Consider the following 23131-nt stretch of genomic DNA (forward strand, 5'->3'; position numbering starts at 1 on the left):
AGTAGCCCAGTCATGATTTTAGAAAGCCAGTCTGTCTAGCTTCATGATTTCTAGCCAAAAGTAACAAATGTACTCAAATAAAATAATTTCAAATGTTTTAGCATATTCTTGCTTCCATTGTAAATTTTTTTACCTTTTTTAAATTAAGAAATTTGAGAACAATTTGGGGATATCATTCTTTTGTTAACTCAACCAAATAACTCCTATAAATCATTCTGAGGGTGAAAATGATGGAAAGTGTTAGCCTAAGTACTTTGGAAACGAGTCTTTCACAATAAAAACAAAATGAACTATATATATATGGTCTGTACTTATAAAAGATACAATTGATTAACATAAGAGTACCAGTTAATTCTTAAAGCATTTTCATGCATGCTGGAATTAAATAAGTGGACTGAGAATGATTTTGGAAGTAGCTTTCTCACTGTGGAAGTGGGAGGTTACACATAAGCAGGAAAGAGGCCCAAATGATACTTGTAGTAATAGATTAATATTGAAAATATCATTATGAACTTGTGTTTGCCTAATTCAGACACAGATGATTACAACATTAATATTTACAGACATGAAAATAAACAAAGGTTTGATAGTACATCTCTGTTTCCTGCTCTAAGAAGGTCCAGATGCAATGATGTTTGAGTAGCAACAAGTACTTCAAGCATCTAGATATTAGCTTCTTCTATATTATCAAGCTTCCTATACAAATGGATAATTCCAGGATTGTGGCAGGACATGAACTACATACTTGTGCAGCATCTTGTAATACTGAAAATTATTTTTCCCTCTGTCAAGCCCTATGTCACACTATGCACACACACATCCACACACACTGATAGGAAATATGTTAAAAGAATACAGGATCAAAAGTGAAAAAGTGACTAACAGCCACAGGTGTATAAATTTAGCAACAAAATAAATTAACAAATTTTGAATTATAGAACAATTCATAAAATGTATATCCATGAGTCCATACTGAAATAAATAAGAAATTTAATTAAAGTAATAATATCATGGAATAGACAGCTCTCTTATTCAGAACATTTTCAAACATTTTATGTAGTTACTCTGCTTTCTTGAATGTAAAATGTAATTACATAGTATTTGAATATGGAATGGACACAGCAACTATCTTCCAAAGTGTATAATGATAAAATTTTAGGTACCAGGGAGGTTTCCTTAAAGTAATCAACTATAAACTAAAATTGAGAGTTAGCAATACAGAACAAGGGAGTGAGAGGAAGGGAGAATATGCCAGATGGAAGACAGCTATATCTTTGTATCAGTTGAAAAGAGAACCAAAGTTCAAGAGTACTTGAAGGAATCAAAAAAATCAGAAGCTTAGATTATATATATATATATATATATATATATATATATATATATATATATGTGTGTGTGTGTGTGTGTGTGTGTGTGTGTGTGTGTGTGTGTGTAATTAGTTCAAGAAGATGAATAAAGCTGGACTAATAAAAGTTCTTCAAGTGCAATGGACATTGAATTTGTATCACAATGGCAATATAAACCCATAACTGAGTTTTGCACAGAATTCATCTAATGTAATTTTAAAATAACACTCTAGGTGCTCTGCACAGTATGATTTGGAGCAGAGCAATAATGAATGTAATGTACTACTGTAAGTGATAATGTGAGTGATAATGATAATGCAAATGTTTTATCTATCTGTTTGCATACAGTAGTGTTTCTCAAACTGTAGTGAGCATCAGAAGATTAGCAGAAACACAATCGCCAGGTACAAGGTTCAGAGTTTTTGATTAAATAGATCTGGAATGAGGTCTAACAGTTTGCATTTCTCACAATTTCCCTGGGGATGCTGCAACTGTTGTTACTCCAAATGCCACATTTTGAGAACCACTGGTAAGAGAATAAAAGTGACATTGCCTTCAATTCACAGGTAACTGAATGACATGCATCGACCCTTTGTGTTTCTGCTAGTCTTCTGATGCCTACATTTGAGAAACACTGCTGTATGCAAACAGATAAGTAAAACATTTGAGATATCATCATCACTCACTTGGATCAGTGCCACACTATTACATAGCATTCATTCTTGCTCTGCTCTAGTTCATGCTGTGCAGAGCAGCTAGAGTGTGCCTTTAAAATTACATCAGATGATTTCTTCTGGGTAAAGCCCATTTATAGCTTTATATTGCTACTATAGTACACATTCAATGTCCATTACACTTGCAGAATTTTTCTCAGCCTTGCTTCCTGATCTATTCTTGGTGTCTTTTTGTTGTTGTTGTTGTTGTTCCATCCAAACTTCTACTTTCGTTTGCTCAACTAAGAAAAAAAAAAAAACCTACTTCCAGATATTTTTGAATTTTGCACAAACAAGCAGTACTTTTTAAGTCTATGTCCCATATGTTGTATGTACATTCTTATGCTAAAACTATTCTTACTGTATATTCCATCTTTGAATTTAATACAGTCCTGTGTTTTATCTGGTTTTATCTGAAGTACTGATGCACCCATGGCCAAGTCTTTTGAAAAGTATACTCAGAAGTGTATTTCACCAAGAACTGCTAGACTTCTTTCCAAAACAGATGAATTTATTCCTCCCAGATCAATATGCAACTATTCTTTTCTGTATATAACTTCAGTGATACTTTATATCACACGATTGGTATTCCTACTGTTGTTTGCTTTTATCAAGGGTCTGAATTTTTTCATCCAAGATATTTAAATCTATAATTTACAAGAAAACATCAATTCAACATTTTTATAAGACAAGTACCATTAAATATGAAAATATTGGTTTTATTTTTAAAATCAAATTTGACATATTTAGTCCAATAACATTTAATAAGTAATTTTCCTAAGCACTCATGTGCCCATGATTGAAATTAGAAAAGTAAACTTAAAGTAGAGTTTGAGGGTTATGTGCATTCTCTCCACACAACAGAACGTGCTATTCCAGAACATTATGGACATTAGCATATTTGCACTGAGCTCATTTGCTCCCAAGTCCCACAGGGTAATATGAGAGCCCAAATACCAAAAAAAGACCTTCATTTTTATAGGGTTTAGTTTTTCATTTAATTTCTCATATCTTTACAGATGAGTATATATTTTCCCATTAGGACAAAGCCTTAAATATATTTATCTACTTAATCTCTTTCATTGACGCAACTTTAGTTTAAAAAAATAAATTTCTATTAATATGTGTAGTTTCCCAGCATTCATTTACCATTCTTATGTATTGTATGTACTCTTGAATAATTGATTGATTAATTGTGAGACCTTGAGGATGTTGCAAATTTTTTACTACAACAAACAACATGGAAATTTTTTTAAAATGTCGTATTTTGAACAGTGTGAAAAAAAAAGTGTCTTTAAAATATATGCCAGGTGGGAGGAATAGATGAATTCTAGATAGGGAAGAGGGGTGGGAGGGAAAGGAAGGGCGCAGGGGATTAGCATGTATGGTGGAATGTGATGGACATCACTATACAAAGTACATGTATGAAGACTTGAATTGGGTGTGAACATACTTTATATACAAACAGAGATACAAAATTGTGAGATATATATATATATATATATATATATATATATATATACATATATATAATTGTAATGCAAATAAAAAGCAACAAAGTACATGTATAAAGGCATAAATTGGTAGGAACATACTTTATATACAGAGATATGAAAAATTATGTCCTATATAAGAATTGTCCTGCTTTCCACTGCTGTCGTGTAGTTAAAAAATTTTTAAAAATTAAAAGAAAAACACAAAGATTTTCACAGAAAACAAAAATATATATGCCAGGAAATGTTATTGCTTGGCAGTAAGTTTTGTAATTTCTGCATTTCCAAATTGTTCTCCAAAGAAAAGTAAAACATTCTTAAGGTCCAAAGTCAAATGTTGTCTCTCACATGTGAAAGCTAGAACAAAATAAGGGGGAAAATATAGCAGGGGTGGGAGACAGGTTTCATGAAAATAGAAGGAAGACCAGTGGAACAAAGGAAGGAGACTGATGAAGAGGAAAGAGAGATGGCAAAAGAGAGGAACTGCAGAATGAGTTGACAAAATTATGCTGTGTACAAATATAAATATCCAGAAGTGAAGTTCACCTTTATGTGCCTATAAAAAGCGCTAGTTAAAAAAATAAAAATAAATAGAAGGAAGACCAGTAGAGTAAAGGAACGGGAATAAGGAATGGAGGAAGGAAGGGCAAGGGGAAGTTCAGGGGACAGAAATGGAACAAATTATACTCCATGCATATACAATTATGTCAAAATGAACTCTGATTTTATGTTGAACTATAATGCAATAAGTAAACATTTTTTTTTAAATAAGAAAAGTAACTGTCTTGTATAACTAATTAAAACAATTAAAAATTTTATTTAAAAAAGTAAAATAAAGCATTCTTCCTGTTATTGATTTCTTGTTAGATTCCATTATATAGAATTTATTTTGCATAATTTTAATTGTATGACGTTTGTTTAACAGTCAGATATGTTCTACTTTAGGGAAAAATACCATTTGCACTTGAAAAGAAAATATATCATGCTCATTTGGTGTTGAGTGTTCTATAGATGTCATTGTATGTACTTGGTAAAGAAACTTTTTTACTTGTAAAAACTACTTTTCCGTCTCCTTGTGTTGAAGAATTAAACTGTGAAATTAATTGTAATTAATAATTGAGCTCTTGAAGTGAATGTGAAAACCTTACCACCATATCAGTCCCTTTTTCTTTCCCTAATTCAGTGGTAGTTGTCATAGATATATGTCCATGTTTGCTGAAAGTGCACCAGACAATGCTTCAATTATTATTTTATTTTAATAATTATACATATGTTATAGAACTTAAATAGTAAAAATATATCTACCCAGAGGTTTACTGTATCTTCTAACATTTTAAATGTATTTCATTTTATTTTAATATTATCAGTCTCAACAATTTTTTTTTGAGATTTAGAAGGATTTTTTTGCCTTAAAGAGATTCTTATCTTTAAGTCTATTGATGTGGTGAATAACATTTATTGATTTCCGTATATTGAACCATCCTTGCATCCCAGGGATGAATCCTACTTGATCATGGTGCACAATTTTTTTGATGTGCCTTTGTATCCAATTTGCCAGAATTTTATTGAGGATTTTTGCATCTAGGTTCATTAGAGATATTGGTCTGTAGTTTTCTTTCTTTGAGGTGTCTGTCTGGTTTCGGAATCAGGGTGATGTTGGCCTCATAGAATGAATTTGGAAGAGCTCCCTCTTTTTCTATTTCCTGAAATAATTTGAAAAGTATTGGTATTAATTCTTCTTTAAAGGTTTTGTAGAACTCCGCTGTATACCCATCCAGTCCTGGGCTTTTCTTGGTTGGAAGTCTTTTGATTGCTTCTTCTATTTCATCTATTGATATTGGTCTGTTTAAGTTGTGAGTTGCAGCACAATTCACAATTGCTAGACTGTGGAATCAACCCAGATGCCCTTCAATAGATGAATGGATAAAAAAATGTGGCATTTATACACCATGGAGTATTACGCAGCACTAAAAAATGACAAAATCACGGAATTTGCAGGGAAATGGATGGCACTAGAGCAGGTTATGCTTAGTGAAGCTAGCCAATCCCTGAAACACAAATACCAAATGTCTTCTTTGATATAATGAGAGCAACTAAGAACAGAACAGGGAGGAAGAGCAGGAAGAAAAGTTTAACATTAAACAGAGACATGAGGCGGGAGGGAAAGGGAGAAAAAAAGGGAAATCACATGGAAATGGAGGGAGACCCTCATTGTTATACAAAATTATATATAAGAGGTTATGAGGGGAATGGGATAACAAACATGGAGGGAAATGAATTACAGTAGATGGGGTAGAGAGAGAAGATGGGAGGGGAGGGGAGGGGGGATAGTAGAGGATAGGAAAGGTAGCAGAATACAACAGTCACTAATATGGCAGCATGTAAAAATGTGATGTGTAACCGATGTGATTCTGCAATCTGTATTTGGGGTAAAAATGGGAGTTCATAACCCACTTGATTCTAATGTATGTAATATGATTTGTCAAGAGCTTTGTAATGTTGTGAACATCCAATAAATAAAAAAAAAGAGATTCTTACATTGTATTTTTCTTCTGGATGTTTTATAGTTTTACCTGTCATATGTAGATCTACAAATTCTGAAATTATTATGATTAACATAATCTAAAGTTAATTTTTATGTGTCACATCAATTTAAGTTCTAACTTCACCTTCATTTATATCCAAATGTTAGAAAAAATATCCAAGATTCAGTTTTACCAATTGTTCTAAAATTGTTCTTAATCATATATAAGCATCTTATGAGTGAGCATTTATGTGCTATTCCTTTGTCTATTAATCAAATAATCTTCTAACCCCATGCAAGAAGTATTCATTACATTTGCATAATCAATCCTGATATTAAATTAAAAGTCTCCAACTTGCCTACTTCTTCAGGAGTGTTTATATGCATGGTTCTCACATTTCATAATTTCTCAGAATCATAACAAAAATTTATTCTAAGAACTTTTGGTGAATTTATTCTAAGAAATTTTGGTAAAATGTCATTGAATTTGGAGATACATTTTAAGTTCATTGATTTTTTTTACATTATCATCTCTTCTTATCTAAGACCATAATATAAATCTTCACTCATTTAGACATTTTAATACTTTCAATACTTTCAAATTTTCTGTATGAAGATCTTTCATATACTGGTATTTTTGCAGCAGTTGATGACAAAACTTTGACTACTTGTTCTGTTTTTTTAAAAATTTTATTTTCAAAGAAATTTGATTTCTTTGTATTGGTGCCATACAAAGAAAACTTTAACTAAACATGCTTATTTTTTCCCTGACAGGTTTTTTAAAATATTTTTTCAAACACTTATGTCATTTTAAATAATTATATTTTTTCTTCTTGGATATTACATACTCCACCTATGTTTTTCTTACTGACACTGATTAGGACTTCTGCTGTAATGCTGACTAGAAGTTCTGATAGGCTGTATGCATGTCTTGTTTCTGAATTCAGTGGGAATATTTCACATGACATACAGTCACATGTAGAATTTATCAGATTGAAAAAATTCCTCTTTCTTGCTAAGAGCTATTAACCTATGAGTGATTGTTGAATATTAACAATGTTTTGGCCAGTACTGAAGTGATTGTGTGTGTGTGTGTCTGTGTGTGTGTGTGTGTGTATTTGTTATTCAGTTAGATAATATTGGATTTATATTATTAAGAATTTTGAAGAGACTCAGATTTTGCCCTTCTCACCTGTTAATGATGCAGAGGTGATGGTCAAAGACCATCGTCAGGGTACAGAAAGCATTATGAAAATTAGCATATTTGCACTAATCTCACTTGCTCCCAAGTCCCACAGGGTAATATGAGAAATCCAGAAGAATGCTAAGTATGAAATAGGTTTGTGTCACAATTTTGGAAGGCAGAGAGAAGGCCCAGTCCTTTTTGATTAAGTAACAAACTTGATGGTAAGTAGAATACAAGCCAGTCCTATCCCTGTGGAAGAAGCATGCACATGATAGCAACACTAAAATTGCCTTGACCTTCTTATTGTCTTTGTGTCAGTATAGAACGGCTTCTCACTGTCAGTAAATAGAAAAGCCTTGGATCCTGCTACATTCAGCAAAATATGTAGAGACACAAGGAAAGTATGGTGAACTCTCTTAATATGTATAACTTGAACTGCTTATAATGACAAATGATATTGGGTGTATTTTGCTAATATGTTGTTCAGATTTTTGCAACACTGCTAATCGGCAAGATTAGCTTTTAATCCCCATTTTACTATTTCATATGGCACAGGTATTAAAATTAAATGATCTGATTACCCTCATAAAGTGAGTTGAGTTTTAATTTTCCTATTTCTGTTTCGTGGAAGAAATGACATGAAATTGGAATACATATATACATATACACTTACCTAATTAAAAACATATATATATATATATATATATATATATATATATATATATATATATATATGTTTTTAATTAGGTAAGTGTATCAGCTCTTAAGGAAAGATATTTAAATTCTGATTGAAATTCTACATGAAAATTCTTTCTTTTTTCTTCCTGTAAATGCATTATATTCTCATATTGATCAATTATAAATAATGTATAAGGAATTTTTGTCTTGTTTTTTGCTTAAAATATTAATCTGAAAGCATAATATATATGCACAAGTAGGGAAAATATGAATGTCTAATACAAAAAATATTTTACAACTTTATAATTTTTTAATAGACTGACTCCCCTAACAAAGTTTGCATTTACTATCTACTTTACTTAGATAATTATTTGAAGGGAGCTTTTTATCAGTTGGATAAATAAGAAAGTTTTATATGTAGGTTATATAAAAACTGGATATAACAGAAAATATAATAATAGAATTATTTTATTTTTTATGCTTTCTTTGGAGGAGGAAGCCACATTCAAGAATTATTCCTAAGTTTTCAGAAGTTCATTAGAATCATTAGATTATGTTTTAGCTGTGCAACTTCTTAATCATCTTCAGAGTTTCTACCCTGGATTAACTTAATACAGCTAAAAATAAAAATAAAAATAAAAATTGAAACAAAACAAAACTCATGCTCACTTTATCTTCCTGGATGAAGAAATACTTTGAATAATACTTTGAGGGGATAATGGCATATAATTCTCAGGCCCATTTTATTTAGATATTTATAATAATAACTACAAGAGGACATTGATGTCTGTTACACACATCACAAAATCAATTATGTTATGGAATTTATGCAGATATGTAGATTTTTTTCTCTAGGCAATTACTAATGCTGTTTCTGAACTATAAATTATCCTAGATTTCCAACCAGCATAAGATTTATGGTGAACACTCTTAATAGTCCTCCATGATGTTTGCTGTATGAGGTAAATGCCTTGGAAAGCTCTGTATTTTTTCATCTGTTTGCAAGAACACACACATACACATGCACACACACATACCCACACACACAAGGTATATGAGGGAGGAGAACTTTATAGTGAGTTTAAAAATGAACCAGAGCTTGAGAATTACCATGAGAATAAATAGATTCCATGGCTTATGCACTGGAGCCTTACAAAACACACAGTAACTATAAGCTACATTTTTATGGCTTTCATAAGACCGTTTTAGGATTGTATTTGTTAAAGACAACCCTGTAGCTGTAAATTTAGATGTGTTGTTAAGGTTGTGTGTTAATCTCTCTTCATGACAACTTTCCCAAAAGACCACTTGTTTGCACTTCTTGGTGCTAATCTGCTTATGATACAGAGGAAGAAATGTCATCAAGGAGAGAAACAGCTTACCATAGGTGAGGAGGAAGCAGAAGGGGACAATGGCAATCAGATCTGGAGTGATAAAGTGATCACAACCTCCACAATTATTGTCAAAATTGTCCCATATAGTCTCCTCAATTAGAAAAACACCATGAACCTAGCCAGGTTTGAATTTGCCTCAAAATATTTTTCTTCTCAAAAGACAGAGTGCCAAAATCTGTAACAGTCATATAACACCACTATTTTAAAAATATGCTTTTATATTACCAAATATATGACTCTTCAAAGTTATCTTTAAAGGCCAAGCATAGTGTTGCATGCCTGAATTCCTAGACACTTGGGAGGCTGAGGCTGGAGGGTAGATGGTTCCAGTTGGAGGGCAGGTTTGGTAACTTAGCAAGACAATGTCTTAAAAATAAATAATATAAATAATACTTAGATAGATAGATAGATAGATAGATATAAAAGACTGGGTGTGTTACTCAATGATAAACATCCCTAGGTTCAATCCCCAATACCACAAACAAAAATAACAAAAGTTACAGTTTTACAAATGACTTCTAATTTTTTTGTATGTGTCCAAGAAAGGATTTTATAATATCTTTTCCTCCCAGTTGGTAGAAATCTGTTTGATTACCCACTGTGTGGTCAGGTTTTAATATATTTCATATACGTTAGTAAAGAATGTGAATTCCTTAAATGTTTCATAGAATAATACAGATATACCCTTGGCCCCAAAATATTATATTTTTCTGATTTTATTTGCAGATCTTTAGTTACTATGAGGTAGTGAAAGACACATCAGTTTCTCTGAGAAGGAATCTCAACTATAGATATGATGATGATAGATAAATAGATGGTAGAGAAATACATTATATATATATTGTATATGTTATATATTTATAATGCATAGATAGATAGATTGTTTAACTATTCCATAAGATTCACCCTAATCCAGTATGATATCATGTTAATTTAGCACATTACACAATAAAGACAGTATTCCTTACAAATAAGTATGGTTGCATTTTGACATAAAATGGACACAGTGGGAACAAAATTCAATGCCTTGATGAATAAGCACACTTCCTTTCCTATTGTCATCTCTGGTCCACAGGAAACAAACACCAATGGTCCCTAATGAGGGTGCTTCATCCAGTATCCTTTGCAATGCCCCCTGCCTGGTCTGCCGGCAAGAAACACAGTCATGCTTTTCTCTGGACGTATTTTGTTCTGAAGCTTCAGCACCAAATTGAATCCTCACAAACTACTATGGAGAAAGACCATATTTTTCTCATATTTCGCTCTTTAGTTTGGAGGCATTGGGGTTTAAAAATATATGCACCTCCACCAGCAGGAGAAGAGAAGATGGTATTTTCTATTGACAATCACCAATACTCTCTAAGTGGTAAGGGGAGGGGGCAAGAGGATCTGCACAACATCCAGGCAAATCCCTATAAATCAATCCTAGATCCCCATTTCAGTCAGCTACCACATGCCTTTAGGTTTCTAAGGAACAGAAAAGATGCAGGTTTCCAGTTTCCTATTAGTAAACTGTACAATATTCTTAGAATGTATTATTACTTAGCTACATTTGTATCTAATTTACGGCTTTCAGAGAAAGCTGAGACAACTAGAAAAGTATCATTTAACGTTCTTTTACAGAAGAGTTAATGAAAGTAATAATAATAAATTCTTGTTGATTTTTATTATACACGTACTGAACTCAGGAATCTTTGATTTTATGAGAGTAATGTACTCCCAGTTCAAGTATAAAACAACAACATAAACTTCAAATGTCAGATTCAAATTCCAGGATTTTTGTACATCAAAAGATTTTATAGCCTACAGATTAATTAACATAGCTTGAAACAGACATAGACCACATTGTTAGAAATAAGAAGATTATAATATCAATTGGTACAAATTCTATTTGGTATGAATACACTAAGCTGTGAATCTTATCCCTTCTGATTTGAGAATGGCAGTTAAAATCATCATAAGGCAATTTAAAGACCATGAATCAAAGAATTGCATGATCCGCTAAAGGTGAATTTAAATCAAAATAGATAATTAGCTAATATTATTTGGAAAAATTCTAACGATTTTCCTAATTTTAAAATTTATATTAAAATTTCTAAAATATATAAAAATGCAAAGCGGGGCTGGGGTTGTGGCTCAGTGATAGAGCGCTCACCTAGCATTGCAAGGACCTGGGTTTGATCCTCAGCACCACATAAAAATAAATAAATAAAATAAAATAAAGTTATTATGTCCAACTACAACTAAAAAATAAATATTTAAAAAAATAAAAGTGATTCCAGCATAGATAAATATGGTTAATATTTAGATACATGTAGTTCAATATTCTTACATATTTTCATTAAATGTAGTGTTTTTATAAAGTTACTTTTTACATAGGCTTATTTCTGCTATATGTCCAGTTGGGAATCTATTTTTTTTTAACTTGTACCTTCAGTTTTATCATTTCCCTGTATTTTTAGCTGCCTTTTGAGTATTACTTCCTTTTTTAACTCTTATTATAGAATATTTTGAATATAGAGAGATTGACATAATGAACATATTTGTACTCAATATCCAGTCTAAAAAATTAACAATATCATTTGCATTTGTTCATTTCATTTATTGATTTCACATTATTTTTTATTAGCAAGTTTATGATATTCCTCTGATATGTCATAAAGCAAATATCAAATGGACATTATTTTATCTATGAATATCTCAGTATTTATTTCTAACAGTAAGGACTTTCTGAAAATATAACAGTAATATGCCAACAACATAATCATACACAACAAAATTAACAATAGTTTCCTAATATTATTTAATACATAGTGTTTTATTTTTCTCTAATTGTTAAACAAATTGTTGTATTCAAATCAGGATCCAGAAATATTTGACTAATCAAATTTGATGTGTTTCCTGACTTGCTTTTACTTTTTGAAAGTTTACATACTTTTATTTTTAAATCTCTCATTTAATAGGTGCATCTTCCATTTTGTTGTTTCTTTTTGCTATATATATGTTTTACTTTGAAGACACCCCATGTCAGTTCTTGATAATATTTTCTGTGCCTTTGGAATTCTTTACAGAAATTCACTGCTCTACAAACGTCTTGAGTTTCCCTTTCGCTTTCCTATAGCAGTTTCAGAGTTTCAGGTCTTACATTATGGCCTATCATACATTTTGAGTTGATTTTTGTACATGGTGAGAGAATGAGCTCAAACTTCAGTGTTCTGTATGTGGATAATCAGCTTTCCCAGCAACAATTGTTAAGGATGCTATCCTTTCTGAAATGCATATTTTAGGCAACTTTGTCAAGAATCAGTTGGCTGTTAGTATGTGGCTTTATTTCTGGGTCTTTGTCACACTCACAGTCCAGTTGTGATAGGATAGTGGGGTAGGTTGTAGAAAGGACAAAGTGTGCAGAGATGACATGTGAGACATAATGTATTAAGGAAAGTTCATAAGACATTAGCAATTTCTTCAAGAAGAGTTTAGTGTCAACAGATTGAAAAAAATAGCACCTCAGTCTCCCACTACTTTTCCAAACAGTGCCTACTCTCTCTCTCTGGGTTTTTGACAAGTGGTATCTCACTGAATGAATGGCATCTATAATTTCCACAGTGTGTTCAGTTCTGCCCCAGTTGCCACTGGGAAAGGATTTTCATATGTTATGCTGTTGAAGCACTATATCATCAGCAGTAACTTGCTTAATTAGTTCATATAATGAGCATCCAAATGAGTAATTGTCCAGGCACATATGTAAAATATAGTTTCCTACAAATAACACAAACTTGACCTATTCACAGTGTGAATAAGAGAAAGTCAATGACTTTCAAGAAAAATCTATCTGAACATTCCAGCCCATACTGGCTTGCTGTCATTGTCCCTTTAACTCTTCTAAGTTTTTATTGTTTGCTTTTGGTACAGGGGTTTGAACTCAGGGGCACTCAACCACTGAGCCACATTCCCAGCCCTATTTTTTGTGTTTTATTTAGAGACAGCATCTTACTGAGTTGCTTAGTGCCTCACCATTGCTGAGGCTCTTTGAATTCTCAGTCCTCCTGCCTCAACCTCCCAAACCACTGGGATACAGGCTTGTGCCACTTCATCCGGCAAACTTAGCTATGTCTTTAGGAAAAGAAAAGTGGCATCCATGGATACGATATTTTACTGTATCTATTTTCTATAAAGAGAATAGAGTCCTCCATTCTGTCCTTTCAATCAATGTGTCTGTTTTTATGTCATTAAAATGCTGATTTTGTTATTATGGCTCTACAGTGTGTCTTGAAATCAGGTATTGTGATATCTTCAGCTTTGGTATTTTTGTTTAAATTGATTTGTCTATGTAGGAACTTCTGTGCTTACATACATACTTTAAGAGTGTTTAGTTCTGTGAGAAATATCATTGGCATTTTGATTGAGATAGCATTTAATCTGTTTTTTCAATATGTATTTTCAATTTATGATGCGTTTATTAGGATGCAACCCCAACATACATTGAGGAGCATCTGAACTTACATTCAAAGCATGTTTTTTCTTTCTGTTTTTGTTCATTTCTTAAATAATCCTTTGAATGCTTAGGATCCAGATCATTCATAGAATTTCATACCTCAGAGCATAAAAATCCTCTCATATAATAATAATGTCCCCCACTAAATCTCACCTAACACAACTTTCAGAAATTGACTCCCTTGAGAAATATTTCTACTTCTGGTCATACCTGTTTAATATATAGCCCTACTCTTATTGAAGTAGGGTCTGTGTAAATGTGTAACATAACCTCGGAATGACTTAGGATGTTAACATTTATGATTACTCATCTTAAATTTAAGACAAGTATGTAATCATAGATCCTACAATAAAATTTTGATTCAGAGTGCATTAAATAATCACTATATACTTATAATCTCTATAATTATAAATGAAATGTCTGGTTGAAAAACATTAGAGATTTTCCTCTCACACATAAAAATTATAGTATATTCTTCAATAATCGCTATTCAGATTCAGAAGATTTTTTTTTGTTTTTTGTTCTTTTTCTGTAAATTAAATAGAACCAAAGAACAGGTGATTAGTACATTTATCTACCTGGCTTTCTATAGATAACTTCACAATCATGAGATACAGTGTCTCTCTCAACTCTGCTTTTCTCTGAAAATCAACATGATTCTTTCCACTAAACCATTAAGGAATAATGACTGCTATCAGTTTCTAGTTGGTTTTACCATGTGTAAAAATCTGTCTGATTCCAATGTAAAATCTCATCCTTACCCTCATTCCTGACCCTGCCAAAAAAACAAAGGAAGAGGGATGGGGTGGGGGAGAAAGGAAAAATATTGGCATAAATTTGGCAAAATATGTGCAAGGTCTTCATTCTAAAAGCTGCAAAACGCAGATGAAGGAACTCTTAAGATCAAAATAATTAGAAAGCTATACTATGCCCTTGAACTTGTAGGCATAGAATTGTTATATTTGAATCAGACAGATTTTCACACATGGTAAAACCAACTGGAAACTGAGTGTAGTCATAATTCCTTAGTGATTTAGGGGGAAGAATGATGTTGATTTATCCATAAAACATCTATCCTAGTCAAAGTCCAAGCAGAAAATTTTCTAGAGAAGCTCTTTTTAAAATTTTATAGAAAGACAAAGGAACCTGGGCTAGGGATGTGACTCAAGCAGTAGCGCACTTGCCTGGCACGCGTGCGGCCTGGTTGGATCCTCAGCACCACATACAAACAAAGATGTTGTGTCCGCTAAAAACTAAAAATAAATAAATAAATATTAAAATTCTCTCTCTCTCTCTCTCTCTCTCTCTCTCTCTCTCTTTAAAAAAAAAAGAAAGAAAGGCAAAGGAACCAGTGTATTTCTAATTCTTTTGACAAAGAAGAACAAAATTGAATGATCAATAAAATTTGATTTCAATAGCTGATATAAAACTGTAATAATTTAGACATAATGAGATGCTGATTAAAGTATATATGTATTTAGGAAATGAAAGTGAGAGTCCAGATCAGAATGGACTCATAGAAATACATTCATTTCATCTTTGACAAAGGCACAAAGGCAATTCAATTAAAAAATAACAAATTATTTCAACAAATACTGCTGGGAAATTTGCATACCATATTTATAAAAAGAAAAAAGAAAAAAATTTCAACACACACTTCACATCTTATATGTAAATACATAATTCAAAATGTATCATAGACTAAAGTGTCAAATGATAAAAATTAAAACACAGGATAAAAGATAATATAGGAAAAATCTATAACTCTGGGTTGGACAAAGTTATCTTAAATGTAATAGAAAAAAACACAATTCAGAAAACAACAAATTTAATTTTATTTTAAAATTTAAAAAAATCCTACTTGAAAATTATCATGAAGAAAATGAAAAGATGAGAAGCACGTGAAGAGAAAATATGTATATATCATATGCCACACAAAGGCCTTGTATTCAGGTAAGATTATAAAAGTTTACAATCTAAACAATATGAAAACAACTCAATTTTTTAAATGTACCTAAGATTTGAACAGAAATTTTACCCAAAAAAGATATATAAAAGGCATATAAACATCTAAGAAGAAGTTCAACCTCATTCATCATTAGGGAAATACAAATTAAAACCTCAATGAGGGGCTGGGAAATGCAGTTCAGTGGAATAGTACTTGTCTAGCATATGTAAGGCTCTGGGTTCAATCCCAGTCTCCATAACTAACTAACTTACAAACTAAATAAATAAATCCACAATGAAATATCACTGGTTATTCATTAAAATGGCTTAGAACAAATTGAATGGTAAGGATGTACCAAAGTTAAGTTTCAAGTGCACTCTTCATGATGTAATCTCGAGTATAATAATCAACATTTTTGATTCACAATTTCCACATGTATAAAATATGGTTGCCAGCACCTGTCCTGTTTAATATTTTGAGCTGCTATGAGAAGCAACTGTATGAAGGACATTTTGTAAATTACAAGGTAGTTTGTTTAGGGAATGAAATATTATTACAGTGTAATATCATTGAAGATTAGGAAAGATTCAAATTATAAATTCTTAAGGTAGAATGATATTTCATTTGTGCTTTATCTATACTTAAATAGATTGCTAGGCAAAACTGTTGGGGAAAAAGTTCCATAAGAAGTATCATAATTAATTAATCATGAAAATGATATAAATTCTAGAAACTGATTTTTGATCATAGTTATTGATGCAGAATATCAAGAAATGTACAAACCAAATTAGTGATACAAATATGAACTTTGAATGTACAAATATTCCTGTGATAATATTTAAGGCAAACTATTGTTTTCAATGCTTGCCTTCAAAATGGCCTTAATTTACTACAAATCTTCATCATACAAATATTTTCCCTTTTCATTGCCTCTGTGTTTGATCATTCAACTATACGGCAGACTGATACTTTGAATTTTACTGTTCTGCAAAGAAAAGATTAAAAGAGTAAAATAAGGACTCTGAATCTAAGGAAAAAATTAAAATGTCAACAGTCCCTCAGTGACAGTTTTAAATGAATCTTTAAAGAAAGCTTATTTTGGAAAGCCTTCTGGTCACCCCCAATTACTATGGTTGCCTTGGTTGTGACAGCTGGTGTATAATCTTTGATTACACTGTCATTAAAATGTCTTTTATACCTTTTTTAATGCCATCAACACACCATTTGCTTTTCAAATCACACCCTAAAGTGGGTGGATCATGGGCATTGAGGTATCTATGAAGTTTATAAGCCTTTTTCACACTTTTAAGAGCTGGTAAATTCAGATACAATATGGGAATCTGATACTGCTCCAGTTCTGGTATACTAAATTTATCTTAGATTTTTTTTTAACACTTATTCTTATTTTTGATGTTTTTCTTTTATCCTCTATCTCAACATAAAATGTATTTATTTCATTAGAGTTCATTATTATACCTTGTTGGTAATTATAATAATGATGTCAATATTGTAGAGCAGCCCTCAAGCACATTATCAGTGTTTTAGAGGAAAACAAATACACTGTTTTAAAGCCAAAGCCTCAGATTTTTTTTTGTGTGTTTGTGTGTGTGTGTGTGGTACCAGGGATTGAATCCAGGGGTGCTTAACCACTGAGTTACATCCCCAATTCTTTGTATTTATTTTTAAACATTTGCTTAGGACCTCACTAAGTTGCTGAGGCTGGCCTTGAACTTGTGAGCCTCCCACCACAGCCTCCCAAACCACTTGGATTACAAGTGTGTGCCAGCTTGCTCAGCCTTAGAACTTCTTTCATCCAGCTAGCTTAAAAATTTTGTACTATGAGATGTGCAAACAGATTCATCTCTATGGACAGGAAGCTTGATGAGGAATGAAGAATCAGAGTTTGTGTGTGTGTATGTGTGTGTGTGTGTGTGTGTGTGTGTGTGTGTATGTGTTTATTTTTCCTGATCATGTTATTTGAAAAATAAATTTCAATAATTTCAATAAGATCCAGATTTTTGGAATGCAAAATGAGAATAATAACTGCCCTTTTTATTTCTTGGTATTCTTCTGGTCATTAAAAAAAATATGAAGCTTAGCAATTGACTATAATCCCCAAAGCACTGTACTATATCACATTTGCTGATGTTTGGGTATCTGCCATAGGTCAACTATTCAGTGAAAGTTTTGAGTTCTTAATGGGCCAGTGACCTAAATGTCATGATGGAAAATTGGCCAGGTGGTTGGAACAGTTCTGTGTGCACCTGTGTCCTTAACCAAATGGGACACAGGTGCACTAAATTTATCTTAGATATTTTTTAACACTCTTATTTTTGATAAACTGGGATTAGTTTCTCATTAGGAAAATATTTTAAAAGCAAAAAGATATTTTTAATTAGTTTTAGAGACAGAAATTTGAAGAAAAGATATTTCCTGTTATATGTTTGTTGTTGGAGATACATTGAAATATTTTGGAAGATTAGATAAAATTACAAAAATTTAAGCATGTTAGTATGTTATTTCCAACATGACATTTTCAGATAAATATTCTGAAATTTTAATAATAAGAGGGATATGAAATTTGCTTCAAAATCTCAAAAAACATAAAAGAAATATATTTAAACCAAGATAGGGTAAAGTGTCTTACATTTTAATATTTTCAACAATTAAAACTTGGTCTTTTGTGTTGTGAACACTGACATCCTAATATTGATTAAAATGCTTGATTGGTGATGTCTTGAAATAATGCAAATCAGAAACATAAGTAATTCATACTTTCAATTAGGAGATAAAAAGTTTTAAATCCTGGAGTTTAGGTGGAAAAGATCACTAAGTGAAGACATCATATGAAAAATACATTGCCATGGAAAATGCTAGTGATTTTATTTTTAAACTTAACAACACCCCTCATGAAGTTTATTACTTTATATGAATCATCTATTCACATTATTTACTGTCTTTCTCTGATTAAATTCAGCATATTATTTTGCTGACATTTCCAGATACATTTTCAAGTACAGGAAACTTTCCAATTATCAAGTACTCATTGCTTTTAAGGTATATCCTAGTCAATATCTCTGCTATTTCACACTATATTTCCTCCACACCTCATCATAGAGCACTCTTCCAGTTCCAGTGATTTACAGCTGGTGAATCTTTAAAGTTGCATCATGAATTCCTTCACAGAAATTTTGCTTTCTGTTAAATCCACACTGATGTTCCATGAAAAGCTCATTTGGAATTAGAATTTTTCCATTATTATATATAGTAAGGTCTCATGTAAAATATTAAAGTTTTGTACTAGCTATCCTTTCACATATTAGATATTTAGAGTGCCTGTGATTATTAATGCAGGCTTCCTTCAAGAATATATTGGTTCTAAAATATGTTCTCTTTTTTAACCTTATTCTGAATAATGAAATAGATATGAATTGCTCATAATAAAAGGATATGATTTTTGGTAATATTATGTTAAAATAATTCTAGAAAAAATTGAAATATGGAAATTGTGCCATCTATAATTAATTAAATTCAAGATTTGTAAAAGACTCTGAACTATACATCACTGTAAATACAAAAAAATGGAATTTTACTTGCTTTTAAGGAGTTATCTCATTAATAGTTACTTATATTATTCCTATAATAATCACAATAATTAATCAATATCAAAAAAGTACTAAATACTATATAAGGCAAAATAGGGCATAGTGAGATTCCCAGTATGAATTTGGGGCTATAGAAAGCCACTAACATTTTCCTGGATTCGAGGGAAGGAGCCCTTAATGCTGTGGTATCTATATATTGTGAAATATGTAATGTACATGGAAGCCAAGAATTAGCTATGTCAATTGCTGTTTTGAACAGGACTATATAACTTAGTTTTTGTAGTGATTGATTCCAAGAAAATCTTGCCTTAAGTAATGGATTAATATGACTAGAAGTATTTCAAAGAGCATAAATCTTAATGTGTACTAGTGTGCTTAAGTTCTAAACTAACCAAAGCACTGTTTGAAAACACACCCCAACCCCAGGATCTCCTTAAGGCCTCGTTTCCATGTATTTAGGATCTAAGGTTCTTGGTTTCATGAGAAGTACACACTTTATGCAAGCAAAGGGGTCATGAGCCTTTCTCATTGAGTATGTGAAGCCTTAAACTTTCAATACTTTAAAGACCCAGAATTGCCCAACTGTGAACATATGTGTTGTGTCAGCACATACTGAGTGTCATGAATGAACATGACTAATGACTCCAGTAACATAAAAAAATGTGTGAGGAAGAATGTGGGGATATCCAATGTATACAAGAAGCTGAATCTTTTAGAACAGCATAATCTGTCTCTTACATGGATTTATTCCACCATGGTCCTTAGATTATTAGAACTGGAATAACCACCATATCATTTTAATAAGTGTATGAATTTTCTCTTGGAATAAATAGATGCTTAAAATTGTATAATGAGTCTGCCACTCATTATCTCATGTTTTTCAATTGAATTTATTTTCTTAAAACTTTTCTCAGAGATTATCCAGAAGACGTGTTGTTGAATGTGCTTGCTCTTTGGCACTAATGCATACTCATCTTCAGCACCTAATATTTTTGCTGAATAATCCTATCATTTAAAATTTCATCAGTGAATGTGACTGAGGGCTTACCTTCTTATCACAGAAGACAATCTTCTTTCAATCTCACACTTATTTCTTGGTGGTTTTTCCTCTCTGCGATTCAGGCCCTTAGTTGTCTGGGACCTTTATTCCCCTTGACTTCCATTCTGTGTTCTCAGCTCATGAAAATAAGAAAAAGTTGCTTGAACCAGAGCTTGGAATGAATGATAGTGAGAATTAATATATGCTTCCATCACTCACAGACATGTATATGTAAATATTTAAATCCTTTTTTTAAAAAAAGGATTGCATCTCAAACTTTATATTTAAAAAACTGACATAGAAAAACAGTTTATGGATAAAGTGTATGACTTGGTTTGCCTTAAATAAAATTATGTTAATCAGAATCAACCTTATTTTCCCTCACACATTCTCAGACCTCAACAGTTATGATGATTGGGTTTTTAATACACATTTCTCCCAGAACCAGCTGAGCACTTTTGTAGAACATCTGCTATGTTCTTGATCAAATACCAAGGGATATGTGATAATTAACACTTTTGTTTACAATACACATGCTATATTTTTCCTAATACTTATCATCATATTACAAACAAGTACCAAATCAACTTCTTCAACTAAACTATCTAATTTATTGCTAAGAAAGCAAGAAGCAAAGTTGAGTATATAGGAAATAATGAGAATTACAACTAAAGATGGAGAAATTATCCTAGCATCTATGTACATATCTATGAAGTCCTTAACTGATGATAATTCTTAATAAATATACCAAAACACAAACCATATAAACAGCATCTGTCCCTGTTGTCTATACATTTTCACTTCCCTTCTATTCTTAAATTCTCATTTATAACTTTGTTTAACAGTGCATTTTGAAACCCTTGACAAGATCCAACAAGTTAAAATTACTCACTAATTCTTATTTCAACATATTCTGTATTCCTATGTTTTCTCCAGAGATCTTGACACTAATGCCTACTCATTCATTAGTAAAAAGTCCTCTTTTGTCTTCTTGATAATTCATGGTATTGCAGTCCCTCTTGTTTAAGCTTCTCTGAAGGTTCCTTTTCCTCTTGTGTACTCCTTTGAAAGTTGTCATGTCTCATTCTCTATTCTCCACCCTTTTATCAGTTGGCATGTGTTCTTAGTGATCTCATTACTGTTTAATGCTTCCCAATTCACTTGTGTATGATGAATATTTCAAAATATCCTGTGACCGAGACCCACAGATGGGACTTTACAGTATACATCACTTCCAGGTGCCCACAATCATCTGAAACTCAAAATATCAAAATTAGAACTCAATAATTTCTTAATCACTGCCTTATTCTCCCTGCCAAAACATATCTTCAAAGAAAAGAATAATTTTATGTTTTGGTATTCTCTGTTCATTGAGGGCCAAGTGTAGGAAAAATATATGTTTTTTTTAAGTTTAATTAAGCATTTGTCAATAACTCTTTTTTATTTTTCTATGTCATCTGGCCCTTCTTCCAGACCATATGTGGCTCCTTAGTCACATACATTTCAAATAAAAGTATGTATGTGTGTGTGGGGGGTGTGGGTGTGTGTGCACATATCCATTTAGTTACTCAGTACTGAAATTATTACTAACAGTATTGTTGAGAAAACAGTTACTTATTCTTATACCCTGTGTTCTAAGAAAGACCAGATCTTGTTGAGAGATACCCAGTATGCTTTTAAGCTCAAAAGAAGACAAACTGATGTATTCTTGGCTTTACTTGCAGAAGATGTTAGTGTAAAGAAAATGACAGTTATGAGGAAGTTTTAAGTGCCTAAATTTGGGGGAGACCTGTAAGCTCAGTATGGACCTCAGTCCTTTAAGGCAAGGTGATATATTGGGGTGCGTGCACATGTGTTTTACATGGGATTGGACCCAGGATCATGTGCCTGCTAGGCAAGCACTCTACAACTAAGCTACTTTCCCCTGCCTCTAAGTGGATATACTTTTTATAAAGAAACTGGTCCCGGATTCTGGTTTGGAGATTCCTAAATCCAGTAGTTATGTAGGAATATCCCATAAAGTAGAGCATTAATGGGCCAAACCCTAGTTTGTGTATGAATGAGCTTCCTCCTCTGAAGTTCACTATTGGACATTTAAAATACATTTGGGCATTGACTGTGCTCCATGTCACCTGACAGGACTGTTAGTAAAGTAGCTGGTGTCACAGTTAGTCTGAGGGACAATGTTAGCCAAGCAATCTCACATGATATTCTAATAAGTCTAAGGGGATATGGTTTCTTCTGAGGGGTTCCTGTAGCAAGAAAGTCTTTGCTAAAGCTCCACATTTGTGAAAAATAGCTTCATGCTCTTGATTCTGCTACATCATACTTATTTTAGGTCCATGGACACTTTAGAATAACCATATAGCAAATAAATAATGCAAAATGAGGTGTCTCAACATGATTTCTCTCCTTACAGATTGCTATTATCTGAGTGAAATAGAAAATTAAGGTATTATGGTTAGAAGGAGGGAACTCAACTGATTTATTTTTTATTCTTGCTCATGTGCCAGCAAAACACTTACACCTTACATGTCATAAGTTGTTTAATCTTTACCACAGCTCTGTGAGCTAAATAGTTTTATTGCAATTAACTATATGAGAAAAGTGATTTTCAGATCATTGAACTAATTTGTCCAAGATTTCACAAAGAGACACTAAGTGGAAAATAAACTCAGGTTTGTTTCCCTCAGGAGGTGAAGTGTTTTTG

This window comes from Spermophilus citellus (assembly GCF_964194105.1).
Source record: "Spermophilus citellus genome assembly, chromosome: 5".
NCBI classification, from domain to species: domain Eukaryota; kingdom Metazoa; phylum Chordata; class Mammalia; order Rodentia; family Sciuridae; genus Spermophilus; species Spermophilus citellus.